The sequence below is a fragment of the Kryptolebias marmoratus genome, linkage group LG5 (genome assembly GCF_001649575.2).
Source record: "Kryptolebias marmoratus isolate JLee-2015 linkage group LG5, ASM164957v2, whole genome shotgun sequence".
Lineage (NCBI taxonomy): Eukaryota > Metazoa > Chordata > Actinopteri > Cyprinodontiformes > Rivulidae > Kryptolebias > Kryptolebias marmoratus.
This window is the reverse complement of record NC_051434.1, coordinates 5,702,913-5,730,673: the sequence shown is the minus strand read 5'-3', so window position 1 is coordinate 5,730,673 and position 27,761 is coordinate 5,702,913. Positions and strand designations below refer to the sequence as shown.

Genomic DNA, 27,761 nt, shown 5'->3' with positions numbered 1-27,761 from the left:
CTCTGCTCCAACACACCTGATTTAAATCAATGGGTGATTAACAGGCTTCTGCAGAACATGAAGAGGTGATTTAACCACTGAATCAGGTGTGTTGGAGCAGGGAAACAAGGAAAACATGCAGGATAGTGGCCCCCGAGGACCAGGATCGGAGACCCCTGACCAAGACGATACAATATCTGGTATCTGTCTGATACTGTGTGCGTGTACTTGTACTTATAAAATACGACTTTACAGCAGCATGACGTTGATCTCTCAGCTGAGCAGTCAGGTGGCAGAGGAGGAGAAACGTCAGTCATGTGGAGGTAGTTTTTTTTTTTTTTTGATTATTTGAGCTGGCTGTCTTGATTCACACCTCTTGGTGATAATGCACCATAAAGTTAGTTGCCAACTACCAATAAACGTCACCAGACGAAGCAGCAGCCACCTGGGGCTATTTCAAAGTGAACAATGGTGACAAAAGTAAAGCAAACTGCAAATTCTGCTCAGCAAAGTTGTCATAAGGAGTGATGAAATCGCTCTCTTTCAACACAAACTATTTGATAAAACATCTAAAAAAAAACAACTCCCAGCACAATGCTTAGTTCAGAGAGTTTGCTCACAGCAGTGGGAAATGGCTGCTGCTGTGTGTCACACACACACACACACACACACACACACACACAGCCTCCTGCAGGCGGTTAACAAGAGCCGATGAGGCTGATGCTGTGGTAGTCGAACGGGAAACAGGTGGACATGTTAAACATTTCGCCTCAGCCTACTCCCACCTCAAAGATACTCAACGGCAGCTCAACCAGCCAATTAAAAGACTAATAATGGAATAGCATGTTCTACATCAGGAGTAGTCAACCCTGGTCCTGGAGGGCCACCATCCTGCATGTTTTACTTGTTCCTCTGCTCCAACACACCTGATTTAAATCAATGGGTGATTAACAGAACATGAAGAGATGATTTAACCACTGAATCAGGTGTGTCGGAGCAGGGAAACAAGTAAAACATGCAGGATGGTGGCCCTCGAGGACCAGGGTTGCCTCCCCCTGTTCTACATGAAAGGGTCTCTCATTGAGAAGAGGATGATCCGGGGAGTATATGGATCTGACCCGAGCTTCCCGTCCTTCTCCCTCACCAATGGGAGCTTCTGGAAGAGACTTGCTGCCCCGTCTGGAGGAGTTAACACAAAATGTAAGCTCCTTTTGATTCTCAAACACATCTTTTTTCAAAGTAATTGTAAGAAGTGTAATGACATTTATTAGTACTTGTATTGGTACTCTGTATTGATAAGTACTTAAATGTAAGTACTTGTACTTGGTTTTAAAAGCTGTTATAGGTGCATCCATAGGCACTGTGACAGGTTCACTTTGCCCATTTATTTAAATGGTGATTATTTCAGAAACTGTAAAACACATTTGATAAAATTCATACTGACCCACTACAGGACTAGTTAGAGGATAACACTAAACACGAATGCAGTGGGACAGCATCCCCACCAATTACAAAAAGCAACAGAAGGAAATAATTTATATTTCTGATATTTAGGCCAAAATACAGCCAACTGTCACACATTCCTACTTTGTTTCTATTATTAACATATAGATTTAGTTTCTGAACTCAGGAGGGAAATAGACTCAGTGACACTGCCTCACAAAAAAAAAAAAAAAAAAAATCCTATAGCCTCTCTGTTCAAGTACATTTTTTCTGCAGGAGGTGGCGAGCTGATGTCACACATCTCCGACACTCTGAGGAATGAGCTGGTAAAAATGATATGCCACTATGATTAATAACCCCAAAAGTTTATGCACACAGCCGACACCGCGAGGTGGCAACAATATGGATGTCAGTAAACAACGACAGAGTTTAGTAATTTCACTTCCTGGGGTGCAGCGATGCAGAACGCAGGGTTGCCATTTTCTATAAAATGTAATTTTCAGAAAAAGAATAAATACAGCAGCTTCTTCCAGGAGTCCCAGTGATCATATAGACCTTCCTCCAAAATGGAACGGCACAAAGAATTTATAAATGTGTGCTCGAGTCATTGTTTGTGTGTGTGTGTGTGTATCCAATGCCTGCCTGTTTCACTATTTCCCATCCAGCTGTGCACAGTGGAGCAGCCGAGGCATTTGATCAATCTCAGGGAATTGAATGTGTGTGTGCAGCTCGGCGGATGGCCACCTCTCCTCTCCCAGGAGCCGGTTCGCTTTAATTGAAGCTCCGCTGAAAAACACGCCTGAGTTGTACAGCAGCTCAAAACAACAGTGTTTCCTCCAGCGTCCCTGTCTCCGGCAGAAATTAGACCGACAGCCACGGGCCCGTGGAGCTGCAGCGAGACAAACTAATACATCCAGAAAAATAAACAGTCACACACAACGGCAGCGTATTCAAGTGGCTCGGGCTCCTCATCAACCAAGAAATCTAATATTGGTTGGTTCTATATTAGCAAAAAAAAAAAAAAGACAAAGCATGGAAGAGGGGACGACACAAATTGTAGGATCAATTGAAGCAGGGTGAGTCATGCGACTGAAACAAGGAGTGGAAACAGAAAACACAAATACCTGGGAGAGGGTGAGGAGGTGGGGGAGGAAAGGAGGGTGTGTGGACAGAAAATTAATACTTTCTTTGTAGTTTTCACTCCAGCTCTGGTTCCTCTGGTTGGGTTAAGAACTAATTATTGTTTAAGTCTGTTGAAAACAAACTGATGTTGCGCTGATTTCCCTGATTAAAAAAATCAGCAGACTGTCAGGAAGATGTTTCAACCGGACCCGTCCGGGTGAGAGGTTCTACTTCTCAGACATTTTCAACTCAAAACAAACAAACAAACAAAGATTTGATAAAAACAACCGAATCTAAGGATGTTATTAAAAAAATAGCTGAGGGCTTAATGAGGTTTTTGTCACAAAAACATACATTTTTAAGTTAAAAGATAAAACAGAAATTCAGATTTGAATATTTATTTATGTAAGTTGATTGACTGACTGTCCTTATCTGGTTTCCTTTATTACAAAATAAGACATAATAGTTAAATTAAATATGTCAGAATTCTGTGACACTTTTGAACTAAATCCTAAACAGATGGTTAGTAGTAAAAAGGTAAATAAATAAAATTTTCCAACTAAGAAGGACTGATAATCTAATAACTCAATAAAGAGTAAAATTTATACTTATATCTGATCAGTTATGAGGAAAGAAACTCAATAAGTTAGTATTTATCTTTCCTTTTCCACCTTTATATTCTATTTATTGTCTAAAGAAATTTGGGCACTTTTGGATCAGTATAAACTCGGTCAGTGTTTAACATAACGTCATGAAGAAAAGACTAAATATTTCCTAAGTTTATCAAAACACATGACACAACTTGGTTAGTCACAAATATTACGAGCATCTAAGTGTTTCGTTGGGCAGTTTTTGGCTCACAGGAGATCAGACTTGGATGATTCAAAGTGCTTTTTGATTTCACACTTAAACCAAATGCAACATGAAAAAAAAAAAAAAAAAAAAACCTCACCGACTTATCAATAATTGATCGGCCTCCAAAAACCCTCTGGCATTTCTCCCATTTCAAACCCAGATTAGAGTCTGTGCAAGCCAAGGTCACATGGTGCAGAGCAGCAAGTTCTCCAGCATACTTCATCACCATCCGCTAATTTACCATTTCACACCGTTTGCTAATGTATTCCCATCATTAGGGCCCGCATAATGAGCAGCAGGACACTGTTTAGCATGCAGTAAACACCTGCTTGGCCCCAAATCATATTTCACAGTTTGTCGTCGTCAGCAGCTCTGGTTGTGGAAAGGTGTGGGTGCTGCAGCGGGGAGGACGGTGGGAGCAAAGGGGGGCTATTTGTATTCTGCTAATCCTCTGGTACGATGCTGCAGAGGGTAATGGGGGTTAACAGGACCTTCACTTAAACACACGCTGAGCTCGCCACTCTCACTTAGCTTCTCAGGGGTCAGAGGAAGGTGGACGTACGCTGGCTTGTTCGCTGGAGACTACCACGGCTCTGTGGGGTTATGGAAGTGTGTGTGTGTGTGTGTGTGTTTGGTTAGCTCGAGGCAGCAATAGATGCTAGGAGTGAAGTGGATGATGTGTGAAACTACAGAGGTGGTGAAAAATCATGGGTGGAAATTATGAGACAAACCCCCTTTAAACACACGCATATATTCTGTTATCGCTGAGCGATAAAGTTTTTCTATATTGGAGAAACCAAACAACCTCTCCACAGACGCATGGCTCAACACAGGAGAGCCACTTCTTCTGGACAGGACTCAGCTGTCCACCTACACCTTAAGGATAAGGGACACTCCTTTGAGGACCAAAATGTTCATATTTTGGACCAAGAAGACAGATGATTCGAGAGGGGGGTAAAGGAAGCCATCTATGTCAAAAGGGAGAAACCAACATTAAACAGAGGAGGAGGTCTCAGATTCCAGCTTTAGGCCTGATCCCCAGTCAGTTTCACTCCAATCAACACCTGCACTCATGTGACCAGAGTGGCCCATCAGTGAGTCACACAAACAAGGACCCTAACGAGCCTCTGTTGTTAGGAGAGTGAGAACAATTTGCAAGCTATCCAGCTTACATCACATCTCAGCTTTAAAAGCTCAACTCCACACTCTCTATTTCTGAACTGAGAAAGCTCCTCGGATGAGAAGCGAAACGTCTTCAACTATAGAATAGAAGTCCGGTTGTTTTTTGTTTTTAACCTTTTTTGAATATAGAATGTCTACAACTAATCGATAAATTCTAATAAAACTTCCAGGAAATATTCATATGATGTACGCCTACAACTGATCAACGTTTAGAGCCAACTACATTTAAGATGGCTGCCACAGCCAGCTGACTTTGTATAAAACCTTATAATTAACTGTTGGAGTCAGCTGTGTTTGTCTGTTAGCAAAATATCTCTCATGAACCACTGGAAACACTCAGAAAGTAATTACCGGCTGTGAATCCATAACTGATTAACTTTTGGAGTCAATTCAATTCAAGATGGCCGCCACAACTAATCAACCGTAGCCTACACAAAAACTGACGTAACTCAGTGAATTTTCCAGATATGGAGCTAAAATTAGGTGTGGCAGTAATTGAGAGTCATTTACAAATCATAATCTGAGTGTGAGATTTTGCAATATTACAAGAGAATATACAGAGAGAGTTTTATATATATGAGTTATATATGACTTTGTTGAATAAATAAATAAATAGATTAAACACAACATTTATCCCAAGCTTTGACCAAAATGGCTACAACTCTAATCCTTCTCTTTATAAGATGATTTTAGTCTAAATCTCTGGCATTAAAGGCAGTGGATGAAACAACTTCAATTCATTTTAGAATAAAGGATTTCTCTTTAGGTTTTCGTGTACAGCTGAGTACACTGATTAGACAGGACTGTATTTATCATAAAGTACCACAATGTTCAAACTACAAAGACTTTGATGGTCATCTGGTCAAGAACATAACAAGCAGGATGAGCCGACATTACAGAGGCTTTAGTTTAGATAATATTCTTCAGAGCACCAACTGCTGTGTTGCAGGGTTTACTGACTCTTGAGCTTATTAAGTGCTGCAAGTATCAAAAAGAAATGTATTTCATATACATTTTTACAGACAGGCAGAAGAGAGTAGTTAGTGAGCTTCACCACAGACTAAAACAAAGATATTCTGCAGTTAAATGAAAGCACTTCAGTGCTGCATTTACTTCAGTAAATTATTGATTCTGAATAGAAAAAAACATCCTCGCTGTAAATCATATATTAGCTTTATATTTGCACATTCCATTTACTGATCGTGCAGCAGCTTTACATTATAAATTTATTGAGGAAAAGATTTGACCTGGGGCTCACTTTGCCTCCACATGGCTCATAAAGAGAATATCATCTCCAGCAGAACATCATGTTCCTCTAAAATTCTTTGAAAAAAAAAATAAAAATATTTTAAATAGACAATGTGTTTGAAGACTACAAGTAGGCTGAAAGCTTGCTAAAAATATTGTTACTTCCAAGTTAATAATATAAGACTAATATTACATCATTAAAATTAAACATCATGAACCGCCAATGAAAGGCAAAGATGGATAATGATGTTTTTGTCTGTTAGCAAAATATCTGGACACATTTTAATGACGTAATCCTTCCACGTACTTCTACGACTGGTTAACTTTTAGAGTCAACCCAATTCAACATGGCTGCTAAAACTAAGGAACATTAGAAAACAAAAGATTATAATTTAATCAGTTTTACAGATACTGAGCTAAACACAGAGACAAGATCTTTTCTATAAACTTAATTATTAACTACTGAAGTCAACCCTGCTTGTCTGTTAGTAAAATATCTCATCTACGACAGGACAGACTTCAATGAAACATTCAGACAGGAAGCTTTGGATGAACATCTACAACTGATCAACCTTTGAAGACAATCCAAGTCAAGATGGCTGCCACAGCTAGTCAATCTTAGCCAGCACAGATATGGCAATAACTCTGTTAATTTTACAGATACTGAGCTACAATTCGGTGCACTAGTAGCTGAGAGTCATTCACAACAAATAACCCGACCTCTTGTGATGTTTTCATTTCAAGGTTTGACAAAAACATCATTTTTCAACATAAGATGACCTTAGTCTAAAACTCAAACTTTAAAATTTAGCTGAAGCTTTTCTGATTTTTTTCTCCTCTTCTTCTCTAATGCAGGTAGGTCACTCTCTCCTTTATTAAGGTCACCTGCGAGCCTTTAGAGGGGGTGTCGAGGTAAAGGTCAGACAAGACAATAAGTCTCCTCCTCGCCCTCGACATCGTCCCCGCTGGGCTCTGAAGAGTCAACAGATTCAAGCTGTGTTTGCCTGCTCGGGTCTCTTCTTCCAATAAGTCACTGTTAATGTCCTTTTTTTTTAAAGCTTTATATAAAATCCGACTGTAGCTGGGAACATGCAGCCACAGAAACAGCAAGGGATCTGCGCTCAATATCTTTGTCAGATAGTATTGTAATTGTGTGGGGCTAAGGTGGAGGGAGCACAGCGCCGTGGTTTGGATATTGCCTGGATAGATTTCCCACGAGCCCGATGTGAGGTAAGCAGTCTCTCCAGGTGTTTCTCTCCCCCCCCCACCACCCCTCCTCGTGCATCCCTCCTTTTCTTGCTGTCTCATCTATTCCACCAAAACGTTAACGCCATTTCTCACACTTCATGAGACATTTAAAGTCAAGAAAAATGAGTTTTCTCACGAAAGAAACACGAAGGGAGGCAACCTGCCCACATTAATGTGACATTATAAAATGACACCATTACGACCCAATATTTCATCATTTATTCTGATTACTGCTTTTTTTAAAGGCAACCTTTGTGTGTAAAGGTACAACCCAAAAGTTCTTGGACACGATTTGGTCAGTCCCAGAAAACATCTGTATAAAGCTGGATAAAAAAAAGAAAAAGAAACTCTGCTCTGACAGAACTGTCAAAACAATAACTTATTACTAGACAGTTTGGAAAATGTTTTAATGTGACAGACTCCCCCATGCTTTATTCTCTAAGACACATGTGTCAACATCAAGGCCCGCGGTCCAGATCCGGCCCTCCGTAACAGCTCATCCGGCCCCCAAGATAACGTTTAGATTTCATCAGGTCCGGCCCTCCAGTCTGGGACAGATCAAGTCTCTGATTCTCATTTTGATTAAAAAAAACTGAGCCTAATTAGTGAAGTTTTCTCTTGACAGTGACTTAGAAGCCAACAATTTATAGTTTTAATTTCTGTATGATCAGGTTTTTGTTGATGGCTTTTTAAAAAAATCTGTTTTAATGTTAAAAAATTAATTTAAAAGCTGAATGAGGCATAAGAAATGACTGCTAATGATGTGCTTTTTGAAGTTTGATCTATTTGTCTGTATTCGTTAAAGTCTGTTTGTTCTAAACTCTGTACAATCTGTAACTGGGAAAAGGTCACTGATATTTCTATATGAATGATTTGACATAGTGCATCTAAAACCAAGATTAATTTATGTAATTTTTAATAAATATGGATTGTGATTGGCCCTTGGCTAGGACCAAATTTTCAATTTTGGCCCCCTTGTGTCACTGGGTTTGACACCCCTGCTGTAAGAGATCTAAAATGGAGGATCGGCTCGTCCAGCTCTGTTCATTTACCGTAACTTTTAAGCTCACTTACTGTAAGCTCCATTTACAAAAGATAAAAACACTAACATCTGGTCTTTGTCTTCAGAGAGCAACGATATAACAAGCACGAACTCTATGACCCAACATGTAAAAGTTGTGTATATTTATTAGTTCCACCTCTTCATCAGCAGTGAGGAGAAACATGAAAGGTGTGCAGTTTATCTGCTTGTTGCTGTTAACCTCTGTGTGTTATCTGAGGCGCAAATGTCATCCATTTTCATCCAATTACAAAACAACCGAGTCTGAAGAGACTGAAATAAAAGAAAACGCTGTCACCGTCCACTGTGTGATTTCCTCCCGTTTTCTTCAGAGGCAGACTGATCGGTCTGACGATTCTTTAAGCTGATTATTGTCATTTTTATTAAATAAAATGATCAGGACTGAGAACAGTAGGTTGATTAAAAGGCAGGCACATCCATAGGCAGCACATTGTTCTGTGTGACAAACCTCCCTTGTACCAATCAATAACAACTTCCTGCAAAAAAAAAAAAAAAAAAACCTTTTCTGACAGGAGAGCTTTTCTTTTTTGGCACAAGACGACAAACAACAACAGAAATTGTCTGGAATGTTTTTCTAATCTTTAAAAAACAAATAAATAAAATATATACCAGAGAAAATGGTAAGACTTTCATTTTTAAAAATCTTTAAGCGTGTTTACAGCAAAAAATCAGATTTCCTGAAGGTATGTGGAGAGGTAATGAACAATTATTATCTTACCTGTTGCAGAAATATAATATACAGAACAACAGACTAATGGGAGCTGGGTTAAGATCAAATCGGCTCCATTTATAAAGATTTCATGGAAACTCTGCTATATAAACATATTTAAATTGCAGTTAGTTTCACATTACAAGGAGCATTTAGTTTAATGCTCTCCAGATCTGAACTGAAAAAGCTCCTCGAATGTAAAACGTTTTCAGCAACAACATAATAGTCCAGTTGTTTTGATTTTAAACTTTTAGGATCTGACATGTCCTAGAGCAGTGATTCCCAAACTTTTTAATTTCCGACCCATAAAATAACAGTGACAAAGGTGTGTGACCCCATCTGTTAGCTGTTTAAATATCCAAAAATGCTGATAATCCGAATAAATAAGGACATAATGACAACACAAACAGTCTTAGCATCCATTTTGCTATTTTTTAAATCATTAAATGACTTGTACTTCAATTCTCTGTAACAATTATGGTGTAAATATTTAATAAAAACTGGGTTTTTAATTGTAACTTGATATTTGGAGAGTATCTAAGGACCCCTACTTGGTGTTGGGTGACCCACATTGGGGTCACGACCCCAACTTTGGGAATCATTGTCCTGGATGACTGAAGGTCTACACCAAAACATGGTTATTTATGAAAATTGTTTGAGTTTTACATAAACAACCATCTCTTTAAAAAGGTTTTTACCCTATGCTGTTACTAGGACTATCTGTCACATGTTAAACTTTCAAGCAGAAAATTATATTGTGTATGAAGGGTGAAATCATATAGTTACAGGACAAAAACAAAGAAACTAAATTTGCTTTTCGAATCAGCCTTTGGCTGGTTTCTAAAAATCTGTATCATTCACTGAAAATCTAAACTGATCGACCTCTTTTTTTTTTAAGCAACTAACATATGCAGTCTGCCCAAACAGACATATCCACATGCAGTTTTTCCTAAAAAATCTTTTCATTTGCCGTTTCTAAAAATTTACACTGAACTAAAAATGTCTTCATCCACACAAACACTGAAAATGGCCAACATGCTGCAGTAACTATGCCAGGCCTGTATGTGGCGCTGCACACAAAACAGGGAATGAAGGACGTCCTTAGGTCATTAGAAATGAGGCTCTGACATTTTTATTTTAAAAGGTTCCAGATGGTGTTTTAAGATTTGTTTTGCTCAGGAGCAGTTTTCCAAAAAAGTACCGTTTTGTAGCTCCTAAAATGTAATTTCTGTGTGGATAAAAGGCTGAAACAAGAAAAAAAATATACAAAAAGAAGTCCATGAAGTGCTTTATGACTCCAGTGACAATAAGACTGCAACCACAACATCAAATTAGGTCTAACTTAATTAGAACTTAAAGACGCAAACATTTACTGTGGTAAAGTTAGAAAGGAGGCGGCATCAATCAGGTCATTTCCTAAATCTGTTAGTCTGTATGTCCTCCTTCTTTTTAGCTTTTCTGCTCGATTTCTCTCAGCTTTTTTTTGTTCATTTTCACATGACCGGAGAGGAAATGGCTGCATTTTAATTTTCCTCCTGCAGGCAGGATGAGTTGGCCAGAGAAGCTGAGACATTTTTGGGAAATAGGATTAAGAAGGGCGAAAGTTCAAAAGTACAGGAAAGGAATAAGACGGCGAGTGACAGTGAGAGGGAGACAGAAGAGAAAAAAGGGATTATAAAAAAAAAAAAGAAGAAGGGAGGCAGGATGTGTGGGACGGGGTTTGACACATCATCTTGTGTTCTTTTGCAGAAGGGAAAAAATGTTCTGCAAAGCTGGGAGAGTCAGACAGATGGGCTTTAAGTTGCTTTGCTGTCTGGACTGCAAATCTGGAGGTGATGAATAAGTCAGTGATGTTGGCTGCTCGTCAGAATTAAACTATGCAGTCACATAATTCAGTTTTGACAGACGCTGAATATCTGAAAAGGTCACTTGTTGATGGACTTTGACTTAGAAAGGTATTTCACAAAGTTAAATCTAACTAATGTGTCCTTCCAGTGTCTGCAGCAGAGACGACGTGTGTGTGTGTGTGTGGAAATGATAATCTCTTGCCACAAAAAGAGTTTTTTGTGATGAACTTTCACATATCTGTCTGACATTTTCCCAGCGTTCCCATGTGACTGTAAACAAGGAAGGAAAGCTTCCAGAGCTGAAAATAATACCAGCTGATGAGAATCATTTCTCCTGGTGTTGTGTGACAGATGTGTCTTCCTGTTTTACCATTTGTCACACATGTTGTGTTCCCTTCCTGGAAGAAAGCATTTAAGCAGCTTGCAGCCCTGGGGCTGCATCAGATCATGTTTGCATTGTTTGTATTTAACAAAATCCATCAAACTTTACACAACAAACTTTAACAACTCAAGGCAGCATCACATGATCTATATGTTACAGACTGTAAGACAGAGTTTTTGAATGTTAGGAAATAAAAAGTTATATTCTGACTGAAACAAAAAGCTAACGGCTACTCTGAGGAGAGCCAAGACCGAAGTGGATCACTGCCATCTTAAAAAACAACAACTCCTACCTCACATTTCTTTATAACAGTTTATACAAACACTGTTATATGAACAAAACCTGCAGGACTGCCCTCCTCATTACGTGCCAACCTTTTTAAACAAACATGTTCACTCAGAGCGTGGACTGGGGATGACTCTCAGCTACTACCGCACCAAATATTACCTCACACTGACAGAGATGTAGCTAATTTTGTGTTTGCTAAGGTCATTTGCCTGGGGAGGCCATCTTGAATTGTGTTAACTCCAAAGGTTAATCAGCTGTAGACTGAGCGTTTCATTAAAATTATTCATGAGATATTTTGCTAACAGACAAGTGAGCACACAAAGAAGCAATTATTACATCATCGGTTTCTCATTACACGGTTATATACATGGATTTCTGTGGGGATTTACAGGAAAAAGTTGCAGCAGCTAGCAGTGGCATTTCCAGCAGGAAAGTCATTTTTGTGCAAACTGATGAAGCATGAAAACACGAGATTAATTCCTACAGTGATATTTAAATTTCCTTTCAATGGAAGTGTCAACTTTAAGGAATTTAAGTTATATTCCTGTGATTTTTGTAGTTCATCCTGCTCGTTAACATATCTGCGTTTTCCAGCTCTAATTGTATCCAAACTCTTTTTCTCAGCTCCTTAACATCGCCTGCAGCCCCCCTCGTTAGACGAGTGTCTGCAATAAAACCAAACATTTTCACATTTTAATCCTGAATCACAGTTAACCTGTCTCCAAGTCTCACCTTTTAATAACCTGCCAAATCATTACTGATGGAATCCTAATCAGCCTCTCAGTGCAAGACTTTAATCACATCATACACACACACACACACACACACACACACTCACACACCGTAACATACAGGGTTCAGCTGGTGTGTTTTAAACATGGAACAATATTGTTAATATGGTGCATCACAAGACTCCAGTTTATCAGGTGTGAATATCGTTTAATTTAATTAACATAAATTTACACGGAGGAGCAGAGAAATTATGAGGAACTCTCAGCCTCGACCTGATGGCAAACTAAAAGTGTTGTGCCCAAATAAACCTTCAAACCACTTCACAAAAAACTGTCTCGGGACAAAAAAAAGATTCAACTGAGCTGTTTTATTTTTCACAATTTTGAACATTTTCCCCAATTTGTTGGATCGTTATTAACTGAAAGGGCTTTATTTATCAGTGATCTGCTTGTGACATCAATTTTTTCCTTTTTAAATTCCCAATTTAATTTTCTTAAAAATATATATTTCTGCTGGATTCTGTCAAACCGTCTTAAATCCAAGACGAAAACAGAAGGAAACATTTTCATAAAATATACCTCCCTCACTAAATGGAGTGCAGTTTTGATAACAGGACCTTTAAATATTAATACACTTTCAATTCTAGTGATATAGCTCCTAAAATATATATATTTTTAAACTTTTGGGTTCTTTATTTGGGTCTTGTAGCTTAAATTGAGACAGAATGCGATTTTTTTTTCATTTTAAAGTCCAACAAACTGAAAATCACTGCACAAAGACGAACTTTCAAGAAACCAGGTCAATGATCCGAGATTAATGTTCCTATTCTGGGAAACGTCTGGTCCTGTGGGTCCTCGGTCCAAATGAGTGTGCACAGATCAACAATGTGCTCAGCAAAACAAACAGTGACTCACTCACGCCCACATGTTGCTGTTTTCTGACGTGCCGCTGGACGAGAGGAAGTGAGCGTTGCTGCAGAGCGACCTTTAGCTCTGGGAGGGTTAGAAAATTTAATAGAGGCGCAAAAAAGGGACGAAATGTAAACGAATGAGCTAAACGAAAAAGGGGTAATCAGAACACACACACACACACACACACACACACACACACAGGCCATTACATGATCTCTTATCCACAATTTGACCACCACTAATAAAATTAGCAAAAATAGCATCCAATTCCTTATTTACAAAATATTTTATCATCATGAAACTACTGTATCGTCTAGTTTTAATGTCTATCTTTACAAAGCATAAAACGATTGGTTGTATAACAAAGCCTGTTGCATTTTTGATAACTTGTTTTACACACCATATATGGGCATATTGGTATTTGTTTATACAAACAGGATCTGTCACAGCAGATGATTTATGGCCGTCTTGAAGAGGCACCACATTTTGCAGTAATCTATTTTTACTCAATCTTTGGAGTTTCAAATTTAGGGCTAAAATGTAAGGGGTAGGGATAAAAAGTAGGAGTTTTTTGTGATGAAGGGGGATGGTTAGGTGGTCGGACAATCTCTTCTGTTAAAAGGAAATAATTTTAATGGGCACACTTTAAATTGAGCGTTACACATTTGGCCTTTGGAAGCGTCTCACTTCATGGGCCACATTTTAACCACTATCTGAAATTTAAGGATACAGAAGACGCTTGAATTCCAGACAGATCGAAGTTTATCAGAAGATATTAACTTTGCACAGCTGGACCAGCACATTTGATCTTTTTTGTGCTGCAGATTAAAGTAAAATATCTTTGTGGTTAAACTAAATTTAGGCCACTTTGATAATAAGGACATTGTTTACAGTTCTGTTGCCCTCTCAAATAATCTCAGATTCATAAACAAACCCAGATTTGTAGCAGTTTACTGTATTTGCTCGGAACAGCTGCATGTTTCCCCCAGGGTAACGGTTAAGATGCAATTTGTTCTGTCTGCTCGAGTCGAGGCGGTTCTTTCGTTAAAGGTGCTCAGCGGTGAACGACTTCCACGTCACTGTGGTAATGGGGAAATAAAACTCTAAAGCAAAAAACAGGAGTTCTTGCAAATGTTTTCTGGCTTCGGGGTGGAATCACACCCATGGGGGGGGGGAAGGAAATGGGACTGTGCAAGTGAGTAACCACTCGGCTAAAGTTTCAACTGATGATTTATTGTGTGCATAGTGAAAAATAATATATCCCTCATAAATATCTGCTGGGTGGATTTGGTGCCTGAGGTGTGCACTGTATGATAATATTACCGGATAATAAACGGTTGGCATACTGCAGCACAGCACGGTTTGCCTACCTCATTCCACATCTTGTGGTTTCTCTGAGCTCATTTTATACCGAAGCACTTAAAAACAGTGACACGCCATAATTCAACACTTTCTGCGGCCAAAAGTTGTAACGTTGCTGGAGTGAAAAAAGGTGAAGATGGAGCTGAGGAAGGAGTTACAATGTGTAAAGAATTAGGGAGGTAAAAAGGAGGGGTGTGTGCACACGTGTGTTTGGTACATTTGTTTTACATCCCAATACTTTTGTTATGAGTCATTGCCTGAAGCGGAACAAATTACTGTGAATGAAACTATTAGTGAAACATGGTGGGTGAAAGCAGGAATTCAAATTAAAGAGTTGCTTACTTTTACTTTGCTTTTCTCTCCTCTGCGTTTGCTGTGCACACCTTTCAATCAGGGTCTTCAGGTAAAAAAGTTGCTGCATCTCCTTCTTAAGGATGATGAAAGCCAATTAAACTGATTTCTAACAAACAAATATAGACATGACTTGTTGATTCTGTAGCCCTGAAAGTGCTGGTCTGAGCACTTATCTACGTAGCCACTGTTACTTTGCTCCACAGAGAAATAACACAAATAATATTGCGTGCTGCGTCTTTCAGAAATAAGATGAGGAGCTCGGAGTAGAGTCGCTGTTCCCGGGGGTAGACCCAGAAATCTCTGTAAGAATTATATTTTTTTTAGTCTGGGAACGCCTTGGGATTGAGAGTGTTACCGGGGAGAGGGAGGTCCAGATTTCCCTAACGGACCTGCTCCCTCCACAACCCGACCAGCAGGAAATGGATGGATCTATAAGAATCACTTTAAATTTCCTCAGAACACAAGAAATAATAAAACAACAGGACAAGCCATTCTATACTGACTGGAAGAGAATTTGAGGAAAACGTAACGATCAAAAATTGCCCAACGTTAATGTGAAACACTGTAAAGCTGAAAAGAAAAGTGCTAACAGCAGAAGTATGAAGCGTGACAGCCCTGAAAACGTCTACATATCTGCAGCAGGGCATATATAAGATAATTTATGCACCAGTCAACCTTTAGTCATCAAATAAAGGTTAAAAATATGCACATATACTGTTTTCACTTGTGTATCTCTGCTTATATGCTTATGCAGATGAATTCCAGCAAAAACATCATTTACTGTAGTTAAAACTGCAGGGTCGGCAACATAAGCCCAAAGAAACAAGAACTCCAAGTCCAAAAAAGAGAGAAAAGCACAAATATCACTCTACGCCAATAGAAGCATAACAGCTTTTTGTGATGAAGTGATGAGGTCACAGTTCACTAGTTTGACACCTGAAGTCAGTGAGTTTAATGAAAACCTGTTTTGATCGACAGCAGCTTATTACTTCGTGTGACCGAGCTCCGGATGGTGTTTTCAGTTTGATATACGAGACAAAAAGAGAATGATCATCTCTCCTCAAGACAAAAAGCTTTCAGTGTCAGCCCTGCGTCACACAGAAACAGATCTGTTATTTTGGGCTCGAGGCGAAAAAAACAACAACAATAAAACCAAAAGCAGCAGGAAACGCGTAAATAAAACGAAACACTTCACAGCACAAGACGAAAAAATATGGATGTCACGGTATTTCATAAACTGATTTCAAAAGACACGCTGATACAACACACACACCAGTGGTTTAAGAGAATTATGAAGAAAGAAACAAAACTGAACAAACATTCAAAAAAAATCCCACAAAAGTCAGATATTTCACAAAATGCAGCATTTAGGAAATCAGGACAAAATAAATTAAATGAAGACATCACCCATCACCTTGCATGTCCAAATTAAAACATGGGGACAACGCTCAGCTACTACCACACCAAACTGTACTTTGGTAAAAGTTTGGTAAAATTTGCTAAAATCACTTAGCTCTGGTGGCTATTTTGAGTCAGGCTGACTCCGAAAGTTAATCAGCAGAACATCCAACGATTACTCTGAGAGTTAATAAAATGTGTCCAGTCCTTCGTGAGATACTTTGAGTCAACTCTGTTAGCAAACATCCATCCGTCGTCTTTACCTGCGTCTCCCTCCAGGCTCACGGGGAGCTGCTGCCCGTCTTCAGCGGTCACCGAGCGAGAGGCGGGAGGCGGGGTGCACCTGGACAGGTCGCTGGGCCGTCACAGGGCCTTCACTGTGCAATGAGCAGCAATGTCTTTCAGCTACAGACACACCAGGTTTTACCACAGTACTTCTAAAAATGGCTGAATTACAGCCAATTCTGTGTTCTCTAAAGTCAGTTAGTTGAGGCAGCCATCTTGAATCAGGCTGAAATGTTTGGGATATTTTGCTAACAGGCAGAAATGATTGACTGCCAAAGAGTTAAAGGTCAATTAGTTGTGGCAGCCATTTTAATTCAAGTTAAAGTTAACCAGGTGTGCATCTGGTGATTGCATTCTTAGAGCTTTCTTTGAAACCATCTATTGGTTCATGAGATATTTTGCTAACAGACGGTCAAACAGGCCTGGCTTTCACGACTAAGGGAATAATTAAACAGAACATTTCAAAAGAGCATTTATAGTATTTTTCTTGTGATTTGAACTGAGCCACATCTTGAATGCTCCCACTTCACTAAACCTTCAGCATCTCATTACGCTGAGTTTTGCTGAATCAGAAACATGTTTATGTGCAGAATGTGTGATATGTTCAGTTTTTATTGCCATCAGTGCAAAGATGACTGAGATTCGCCACATTATTATACATCCACAACACCATCACTACAGCTGAGCTCCAACACTCCTCTCAGCAACAGAGCGAAGGATAGGTGCATCGACTGCAAAGTAAACTTCATTATTTGGTGTTTATTAATATACAGGAACACAGCTGCAGGTATAAACTTCAGTGAAACAATAAATCAAGGAGTCAGCCAGCAGCGGGAAACGTTCGGCGTCCCTCATTAGCTGCTGCAGCAGCTGGCAAACAGCTGCTGGATCAGGGCCAGGCCATGCTGGGGTCACGCTGGACCATAATCAAAAGCCAGATTCACGTCAGGAATCACCCTGAAGCAAAGTGACTCGGGTCAGGGGCGAAGGAGACGACTGGTGGCCAGAATCAGACATGAAACGGATACAGACGGACGCTGGGACAAAAAGAAAGACGGAAGAAAGCCAGCAAAGATGAGAAAAGAAAAAGCTTCATGGTGCTGAGGAGGAGTTCATTTCTTGTTCTGACAAATGTGACGAAGGAAAGAGATGCTTAACATTCATAGCTGTCATAAGCTGGAGGTGAGTGAAGATCAGTCAGTTTGCTAATCTTCTGACGAAGCAGCAAACTGATTCTGATTGGAAATGTCCTCCTGAAGTGTGGGGACCCTGCCTCTAACAGCTCCCCATCTGTGAACAAGCTAAATCTTTAATGGAGGCCAAGTTCTGCCTGAGAACTCTCACCTGCTGCCTGCACGTACCACAGAGGCCTGGGAAGATTAGAAGAACATGTTACCTGCTCTGAGAAAAGCTTAAAAAAGGAAGAGACGGAGAACAGATATTATTCTGTAATTTAAGTTCACACCTCTGCAGCTCCCATATCAGAGTGAGAAGAACGGATGTGTAAAGCATAATCTCTTAGGCACCCACCACCTCTACATATTTAGGTAATTAAATTAAAAAAATACGACTTTTGAAGTCTTTTGTTGGCTTAAACCGCCTCACGCACATCTGAGGACCAGCATTTTCTTCACAGTCTCCTGGGGTGTGTAAATGCTTTGCTTTAATGAAAACAAAGCCATGTGTCACCTTTAACAAATTAAAATCTATAACATCACAACCTCGTAGATCCAGGAACCCATTAATCCACAGCATCAGAAGCCAAACCACAGTGAGCGTTTGTGGGTAAAACAAAAAGGGACATCTAAAAACATATAAAACTGTCTAAAAGGGTAAAAACTGAAAGTTCTGTCCACGTCTCAGCCCAGTTTTAGGTGTAAAATAGACTTCAGCTGTTAGCCAAAATGGGCAAAAACCAGTAAAAGCTGCCCACGCTGGGCTTTAAATCGAGATTCCTACCTTTCACACATGGTTTAAGGTGTAATTCCTAATTCAGGAGGGAGAATAGTCTATTTTGTTGTTTTCAGTAAAATGTACTTTACTGTTCAGAGTGTCCACAAGACGTGTTGCTGTCGACAAACATGTGGTGTAGGTCAATATTTATATATATTTATTATTACTTGATGCCAAAAAGTGAGGCCAATAATGTATTTACCTGTGTCTGTGTGTTTGTCTGTCTCAAAAACCACAGATCAGATTTTAGTGAAACTCTCAAAGTAATCATTAAATGTACGCCTTCAACTGAATAACTTTTAGAGCCAACTCGATTCAAGATGGCCACCACAGCTAATAGACCTTAGCAAACACAGACGTGGATATAACCTAGTCAACTCAATTAATCTGGGCCTATTTAGGACCAGAAATGTGTTCCTAATTATTTCTTTGCATCATCATGAATTGACTGCCACAAACAACTGTCACTTCTGAAGAAAAACTTAAAGCTGAGTCATCAATAAATGTTCAGAATGAGAATAAATAAGGTGTCTTTTTTATTGTCGTACTTAGATATTCTTACAGCATACAGAGTGAGTTTAGCCTGAGAAGAGAGTCCACGGAAACGCTTCTTATTGAAAACTAGGACATGTTTCAGTGCATTCCAAGTCAGCAGCACGGCTGTTATCTGATGGCAGACAGAATAAGAGAAATCCCACATTCAGAGGAAATGTAGAGCAAGTTCTGACTGCTGAACTCTGAATAACTGCTGAAATTTGCTAAAACTGAGTCGTTAAAGCTAATAGAAGCAGAACACTAATCAAAAGCTAACAGTAGCAGAACTGTAGCTAAAAACTAAAAGTGAAGACAGCTAAAATCAAGCAAATAGATTTCAAAGAGAACAATATTTTGAAGTAACAGAGGAACTTTATTCATCTTTAATATATCCATCCATCCATCCATCCATTTTTTTTACCCACATGTCCTTTCTGGGTCACAGGGAGCTGCTGTCAGCCATCACTGTGCGAGAAGCGGGGGACACCCTGGACAGGTCGCAAGTCCATCACAGGGACAAATGAGACCGTTCACACTCTCAACTATCACCAGTTATTTTAACATGCATGTTTTTAATCTGAGGGATAAAACTGAGAACGTGCACACACGAAGGCCCCAGGCTGGGAGGCGATCCTGCGACCTTCTTGCTCTAACCGCTGCACCACCATGTCGAATATATGAAAGATTAAAATAGCATGAAGTATGCAGACGTAGCCGGATCACAAAAGATGTAAATACAACAATAAAACAGCACGAATGCTGAATTAGAACTCACTTTACTCATAATAATCTGCTGCAGAAATCCATAATCTTTTCCAATGAAAGTTTGAGGCTTTACCACTGAGCACAGAATAAACTCACTTCTTTAGCGTAAATAAATCCTCCTAAACTGCAACAGCCACTTTAGTCAGTTTTTCCACTTTGACTGTTATCATTTTAATTTGTTGTTTGCTATATGTCGCCACTCTGTATGATCTGCTGAAAGCCTGATTTTTCTACCAGGGTCATTAAAATGTGGAGTCATTCAGGACACGGCGTTATTTCTCTGTCATGTTTAATTGCCTCCATTATGACCTCCACAGCAGGTGCTGCTCAGTGTGCAGCACAGAGAGATCAGGCTGTGCTTCAACACCACAAGCACAGGCTTTCAGACATTTTATGTGTAGGGTTTTTTTTTTGTTTTTAAATTTGATATTTTTATGTATAAACGTCTGCCAACTGGCGATGAAACAGACACATTTAATTACTTACAATATTGTAAAAATACTAAATTGTGACAAGGGGAAATGGATAGGCTGACATTTTGGCAGGAAGTCAAGCATACAAAGACTAATGGTACCAATTACAACTGATATATGGTGGGTGGATCAGAGTTCCTTATGCAAAACTCTCCATTTTTAAGTTTTCTAAACCTAAAATCAGTGACTTTTTTGTGATTCTAGAGGCGTAGTGTGCAGAAGAAAAATCACATTAATAAGAAGAGAAGTCTTGCATAACTGCAACTGAAAAAAAGCAATTTTATATTTAAATTACCCTTTGTAGAAACAGATCTGAGGTATTTTGTTTGTTTAGATAATGATAAACCAAAGACAAATTTTTAGGAAGAATGTTTAAATAAAAATACAGCAAAAAAAGTTAAGCTCTCATTTAAGATGCACACAATTTTAAAGTTTTTTATTCCTTAATGTTCATCCTTTATGATCCATTTTTAGAAGTAATAATTAAAATAGATGACTGTGTCCTTAAGACAATGCCCAGTTGCTAACACCACCTTTTAAAATGCTTTGTGTCAGTTTTGTGGTAATTATAATTTCAACCCGAAGTCATTAACAGCTTCCCATCCATCATGCGCGCCCCCAAAGTGAGAGATGTTACAATAATAACAGATGATCAGGTGGGTTTTGCTGCACTGTCGCTAAGTGTGCTGCAATAAATCCTGGATACACAAACCACGATCCAGTTCTGGTACCGCATACATCATTTCCTTTTATGTACCTGCTCGTTGCACCTCATTTCACTCAAAATGTCCTTGGTATCACTCTCCCTTTTCAGGAGACGCTTTTTGTTCTCTCTTCTTAATGCTCTTCTTTATGCGTATATGGAACTGTGCACTCAAAGATCATCCAGTGAATAAATATGCTCTTTATTCCCCACCTCTCCAACTCCTGGCTCAGCCGACTCCATCTGCTTGTGGCTCATTTGAATAGACAGGGGTCCTCTAATGATTACAGCACTTTCAGAATCACCACACGAAAAACATTTTATCATAAATGTAGATTCTTATTAATTCAAAAGAAACATCAAGTCCGTGTGCAGGTAAATGGGCTATAATGGGGCTTTTATAATAAAGCAACCACTAATGGACTCATTAATACAATCAGAGCCATTGAAGACACTAAATTTAATTTCCAGAATTGTTTTCCTACTCATTAAGCAGGTCGGGGACTTTCAGCACTAACCGATTAATAACTTATGCCAATTAAAGAACCATGCAGGAGCACCGCATTAACACATTATGTTATCTGTCCTGATTATGCATTAACTGATGGGCTTGCTGCCCCTCCAACTCAAAACTGCATAATGGTTGCCTTGATGAATAGCAGGCAAAACAACTTCTTGAGTGCCATTTTTTCCATTCGTCTCCATTACACACAGTAAGTCTGGAGCCAGTGCTGGGGCATGTTTATGGGATAATGGATTGCCTTGGAGTAAAGTAAGTGTCCTCTCTAGATATTGATCCAAACTGTGTCAGATCCTGAGCGAATGCTGGGAAGCTGAAGGCGTGCGCTCAGGATTCTGGTCTGTCCACCGTTGTCTGGGCTCCTGGATGTCCGGAGGTGGTCAGGGAGGCTGGAGACGGCAGCAGACTGAGTGGAACCAGCCGAGCTGCCAGGCGACTGATACAATGACTTTTTAATGGGTTCTCGTTTCGATATAAACTAATGAATCTGGCCTTGTGCTGTGAAACCTTACCCACCACTTCTGGTTTATGAAACCAATGGAAAGGAAGCTAGAGAGTTTGCAAATAATTTACAAAGCAAAATGAACAAACGCCGTCAACTTGCCACGACTTTTTGGCATCCAGACTCTACTGAGACTTTGCCTTTGAGCTTCAAAAACCACATCTAAACTAATTGTATACAGACAGTTGAGCTTTCTGAGAAATATCCTGAACAGCAGCCACGTTATAAGGGCCCAAGCAGCAAAAATGCTTCGAGCCCTACTGGACATTTGGCGACCAAGGACTCCCAAGAGACTCTGGCAAAAGAGCAGAACAGCTCATGTGATGTCAGTGGACCTGTCAAAGCAATCTGTTTTCATCTGCCGTGGGTTAGAGGCCAGGATGCTGAGGCAAGCATGCGGGCGCACACACACACACACACCATGTATGACTAGTGCTGATTCTGTGCCTTAGGCTACTCCCCCTGCACTCTTTCACCATTTCTTCCTCTGTTTCTGTTTATCTTTCTTGCTTATCTTTAATGTTTTCTCTTTTCATCAGTTTCCTCCCTTTGCTTTGAATTCCAGCTGTATTTTTTTTTCTACATTTCCTTCACACTTGGCTGCATCCTGCTCCTATGTCCTTGAGAGCAAGAGTTAGAGGTTTGTTGTATTTGTGCATTCCCCCGATTCTCCCTGGGTACAACTAGATGGTAATGCTCTTTTCCTAACCTTGATACTGCTCGGCTCTATGCTCATTTTTTTTTTCTCTGCATGATAGAAATAAAAATGTCCGCCTGGCAGTCTGGCGTGAAGCTGAGGTGAAAAGTGAAAGCATGTAATTGGGGGCCCAGAGAGGGTAGAATTCCCTGCATGTCAAGAAGAATTATAGCTTAAGGGTTAGAAAAAGTATGCTCACTCAAAAAAAGTTAAGCTTCCAGAGACAGTTGTGGAAACGAAATGAAACCGTGTGACTGTTTTGAAGTGATTACAAATAAAATGTATAGCAGAGCTGGCAACAAAGGCCCACTACCAGTTCCATGTTGCTACATTCAACACCAGAGTTGGTGCGGTACCCACTCCGATGTTATGTAACTGTTGTATCTTCCCCTGTGGAAAGTTGGCCCACAGCTGTTGTAGCTGGCCCTCAAGATCTGGCAGATTGTCAAAGGGTTGGAGTTGTTGTTTGAACAGATCCCACAAATTTAAATGTGATAAGATTGGGAGACCCGGCTGGCCACTGGAGGACCTCAACATGACACAGACACAGGTCCAAAAAGACACGTACCGTTTGTGGATGTGTGTTGAAAGACTACCAGGGTTCTGTTTTAGGAGGGGTAAGACATGCAGATGCAAGATGTCACTGACATACCATTGTATCATCAGGATCCCCTGAATCTCTACCAGAGAGAACCTGAAGTCGTACCTTATGGCTCCCAACACCATGATACAAGGACTAACACCGGTGAGTCTCTCCACAACATTGGCAGGACTGATCCGCTCCCTTCAGCACCACCACATGGGCACTCGATGGTCATCCACGATAAAACAAAAACAAAATTCATGGGTGAACATGAAACAACTATCTGTCATCAGTCCATGCCTCCTGGTTACAGCACTGCTCCAAAGGCAGCCATCTCTGCACTTATCATTTAATTTCCATAATTGGCCAGGTGCATGTAATTGTAAAGGACACTGTAGGAGAGAGGAACAATGTTGTGGGAGAAACAAAAAGGGAATAAAAACAACCATAAATATGTTTAGAACTACAAATTATGTTTTTTCTGTTGATTCCTCAGAATTCAACCCTTCTCCTTTGACTGGGCTTGAGTTTCTTCGTGCACCAAGGAGAAACTCTGTGTTATTTTAATGCAGTGCTTTATTTTAGACATAGAAAAGTCTACTTATGCATCCTGCCCTGACTATATGACAGGACAGGATAAGCAAACTGTGGCTTTGTGCATGCAGAATTCATTTGTTGTCTGGATGCAGAGAAGTGACCAACTCCAGCCTCAGTCTTTGCACAGCAGGACTGGGCCGCTTGTGAGTGCTTTGGAACTGGGGAGAAGCTGCAGCCTCCAATGCTCATTAAGAAGACTACAAAGGATATGTACTTTCACATCAGCATCTTCAGAAGTGTCCAGCAACAGAAAAAGTTTCCAGATTTATTGCTAGTCGCTTTTTTGAAAACCAGTTGCTCAAAGGGTCTGAATACTCGCTAACTATAGTGACAAAGTTGCTAGGTTGGCAGCACTGGGTGTAGGATGGCGAGACATTGCAAAGAATTCAATACCCATGTCCATTTGACAGGCACAAATGTCATAAGGTTATGTAATGCTTGGCGCACAATACAACATGAGTTTCTTCACAACTTGTGAGGGTACCCTTACAGACTCCTTGGGGGTAACATCAACCCCAGTGTTACCTGTTCAGCCCACATGGAGGGCAAGTACAACCCATCCTTAAAGAAGTGCACAATGTGACCCCAATTAAACGCCTTCAAGTTCTAGTAATACTGTCTCCTCAGTATCTTGTGTGTCTAATAACCTTCAATCCCCGTTTTAACTGTCTGTTGGATGTTCTGGGAACTTCCTGCAACACTACTGGTGTACTATTGATGCCATCTGGTGCCTATTCTAGACGTGCCAGCTCTTTGCAAACAGACTCTTTTACATACCCATTGCTTAAGTGTTCTACTCGACCAGCTATTTGTCACACCTTGATAAAAGACGTCCTGATACCCAGCATTTCATAACAACGTTACCATCTGAGCTGTGAAGCTCTGTCAAGAATGTCTGCATCCAGGCTTCGACTCCCTCACAGACCCATGGTAGTGAGTCACAAGGTTAAGGAACACCGTCGTCTGATCAGTGTTTCAGTTAACTCTCAAATGACATTTTCTTTGCAAGTATAAACCCATAATAGTCCCTTATGTGGGGTCATCCAAGGTACCCACATTCATATTTAATAAGAAGAAAAAAATGTGACCATGGTCGACTAAGTATGATCGTACCGTACACCTGCAACATGAATAAGGAAATCACATTAGTCACTTTTTCAGACATAGGTATTTCACTTTGTCCTAACCTTTATCACATCTTTCAGGTACTGAGGCGTAGATGGGGGGTCTCCGAAGAGCAATCCTACTGGCGTAAAATGATAAAAAGAAAAAAAGAATTAATTTGACCTTCACTCACAGTAAAAAAAAGAGCAGGAGAGAAAAAAAAGATGAGAGAGAAATGGAAGAGATGTTTAAGGAGGAAGTGCCTTCACAGAGGGCAGTAGCCTGAGGAGAAGACTCAGATAATGAGAGCTCTCTCAGCTCCCTCACACTCAACACACAATACATCTGATTCACTGAAAAGCCCAACAGAAGGACAGTAGTTACCCCAAGCTCCTTAAGTCTTCAGAGTGAGTAGTTTCAATAAAGAATAAAAATACTGTATTTGCTCTTGATGGCCAAGAAAGTGTGCTCAGTTCGTCATCCACAGACAAAGACCCTGAGTGAATTATTGCAGCAAGGTCAAAATGACTGAACTCAAAAACTGTATTTAACTGAAACGAGACAGACAATTGCAAAACCATTGTATTCATACACAATGGTGTTACGACTGCTCCCTACAAATTCATGCAAGTATACTATTAGAGCTTTTTCCCTCTCAATTTAATTATTTTTAACCTTTAAAATGCTGTTGTGACAACACAGCTTCGGCTAGTTAGACTAAAGACTTTGCAGATTTAATTGATTTATTGGGCTACTGTTCTGCATCTAATTCGCTTTTCTGAGTTACAATGAATTGCATTTTTATTGTTCATTTCTGAGGCGCCAGCTCCTGTAGTACAAAGAAAGGATTTTGGATTAGGTGGTGATTCTAAATTGGTTGTAGGTAATAATGGGACTGCGTGATTGTCTTTAATGGACTTGTTTCGAGGTCCCTGCCTCACTCCAAATGACAGCTAACGTAGGATCTGGCCTCGTTTCAGCCAACAGAAACAACTGGTTTTATAATCTGAATGGACGCATTTATTTACTTCCTAGCACACACTTTCTTTATTGTTGCATGAGTTTTGTTAGGAAAATACAAATGATTACTTTCAATGATTAAAAAGGGCTTACAAATAAATTTAGGTGGCATAATATCATTTTTGTGATTATAATACAAGGAACTTTAAGCTCCATCTCAGCTAACAATAACTATAGTAATTAGATAATCTATAGATAAAAATACACTAAACACATATGTTTGTCCTCCATGTAGGCAGATTGTGTCTGCAGCCAGATGCAAGCAGCTTGAACTTTTACAGCACAAGGACCCGACAGAGCCGCTGGATTGACTCGACCCTCTTCATGGTCCTAAACTTTTACAGATAAGAGATTCAATCAACATTGTTCCTGCAATTCTCAGAAATCTGATTCTATTTTTGACTGAAAGTGTCCAGTAGCAGCTGACAAAGATGATGTGCTTGGGCTGGTTCAGTAAAACAACTCTAGCGGAATAATGACAATATTTAAACTGTGATGTATTTCCAAAGGTGCACAAAGAGTTGATTAGAAGTCGAGTGTTTATATTTTAAATGGCTACTCAATCAATTATTTCAACTAAATGTGGAGACAGGTTTTACAGTGTAACAAAACGTAAGTTATCTTTGAAAACATATCAGGAAATCTTTGTCATTTTAACAGTTTTTTAGCTCCTCAGTGCACGAGAGGTGTCAAAGAAAATTATAGAAGCGAACATAATAATAGTTTGTTGGAGATCTGTGAGCTATTTATTCTGTAATATGAGAACTACTTTAAAATCGTCTATAGCATGAAGTCAAAGACCTTAAGGATCTTTGAAGAAGCATGGTGAAATAAACTCAATCAATACTGCATAGTGTTTTCCTATTTCTGATGCAGACGAGACTTCTCTCTGTAGGGATGTGAGCATTAAGTTATTGATTCGCCTTCTTGTTATCACACAATCACCAGACTGTAAAATGAAGTGTTAATCTACTTGCTGGGGAACACACAAGTGTGAAATTCTTACTTTTTAATTGTGCTTAGCGCAGGAAGGTTACTCAAGTCATTTAAGATTCAGAAATGGGCAAGTAACGTGGTGAGGTAGTTAAAAAAACAAACAAACAAACAAGAAATACCATCTGGTTTGGCAAAATGTTTGACTGAAAAGTGTTATTTTGTTAAAGCAAGGAGAGAACTTTTTAAAAAGCCTGTAGCACAGAAATAAAGATCCATTTCCTTCCTTCTCTGTCCTGAAGCTACGGACATCAGTAAAAGCTGTTCCTGGTGTCTGAATAAAAAATATAAACATTTGTATCTGAGATTAAGATGAAAAAAGTCAGATCATGAGCAACACTGTCAAAATATTAAACTTTTCTATTTAAATAATTATGAATGACTGGAGAACAGAAACCTTCATTAACTTTTTAAGAAACATATTACAGAAGACAATAACCGCCTCAAACTCCCAAAGTGAAGGAAAGTGAAAGAATAAAGCTTCTACTTCTAATTTCTTCAAAGCTGTCATAGTTTTAAAACGAGCCTCTGTTACAGTAAATGAAGCCTAAGGATTGAGCCTGTGTCTACATTTGCAGATTAAGTACAATGTTCACAAAAAAAAAAATCTTTCATAAAGCTCTGTCAGCTGTGTAATTCAACTAATTTAGGGGGGATGGTTTCACAACAGAATTCACACAGATTTTGTTGGAGGGATTATGTATTGTCTCTGGCATGGGAACGCCTTGGGATCCCCCAGGAGGAGCTGGAGAGAGTCGCTGGGGAGAGGGAGGTCTGGGTTTCCCTCCTGGACCTGTTGTCTCTGTGACGGACGGACGGACGGACGGATGGATGGATGGATGATGGATGGCTGGATGGATGGATGCATGAATCTGTAGATGGATGGATGGG

The 27,761-nt window shown here is 39.7% G+C and overlaps 1 protein-coding gene across 1 annotated transcript in view; it reads right to left on the bottom strand.

Moving 5' to 3' along the window:
- samd12 (sterile alpha motif domain containing 12) overlaps window positions 1-27,761 on the bottom strand; it is a 98,837-nt gene that overhangs the window by 24,474 nt on the left and 46,602 nt on the right. The window lies entirely within an intron of this gene.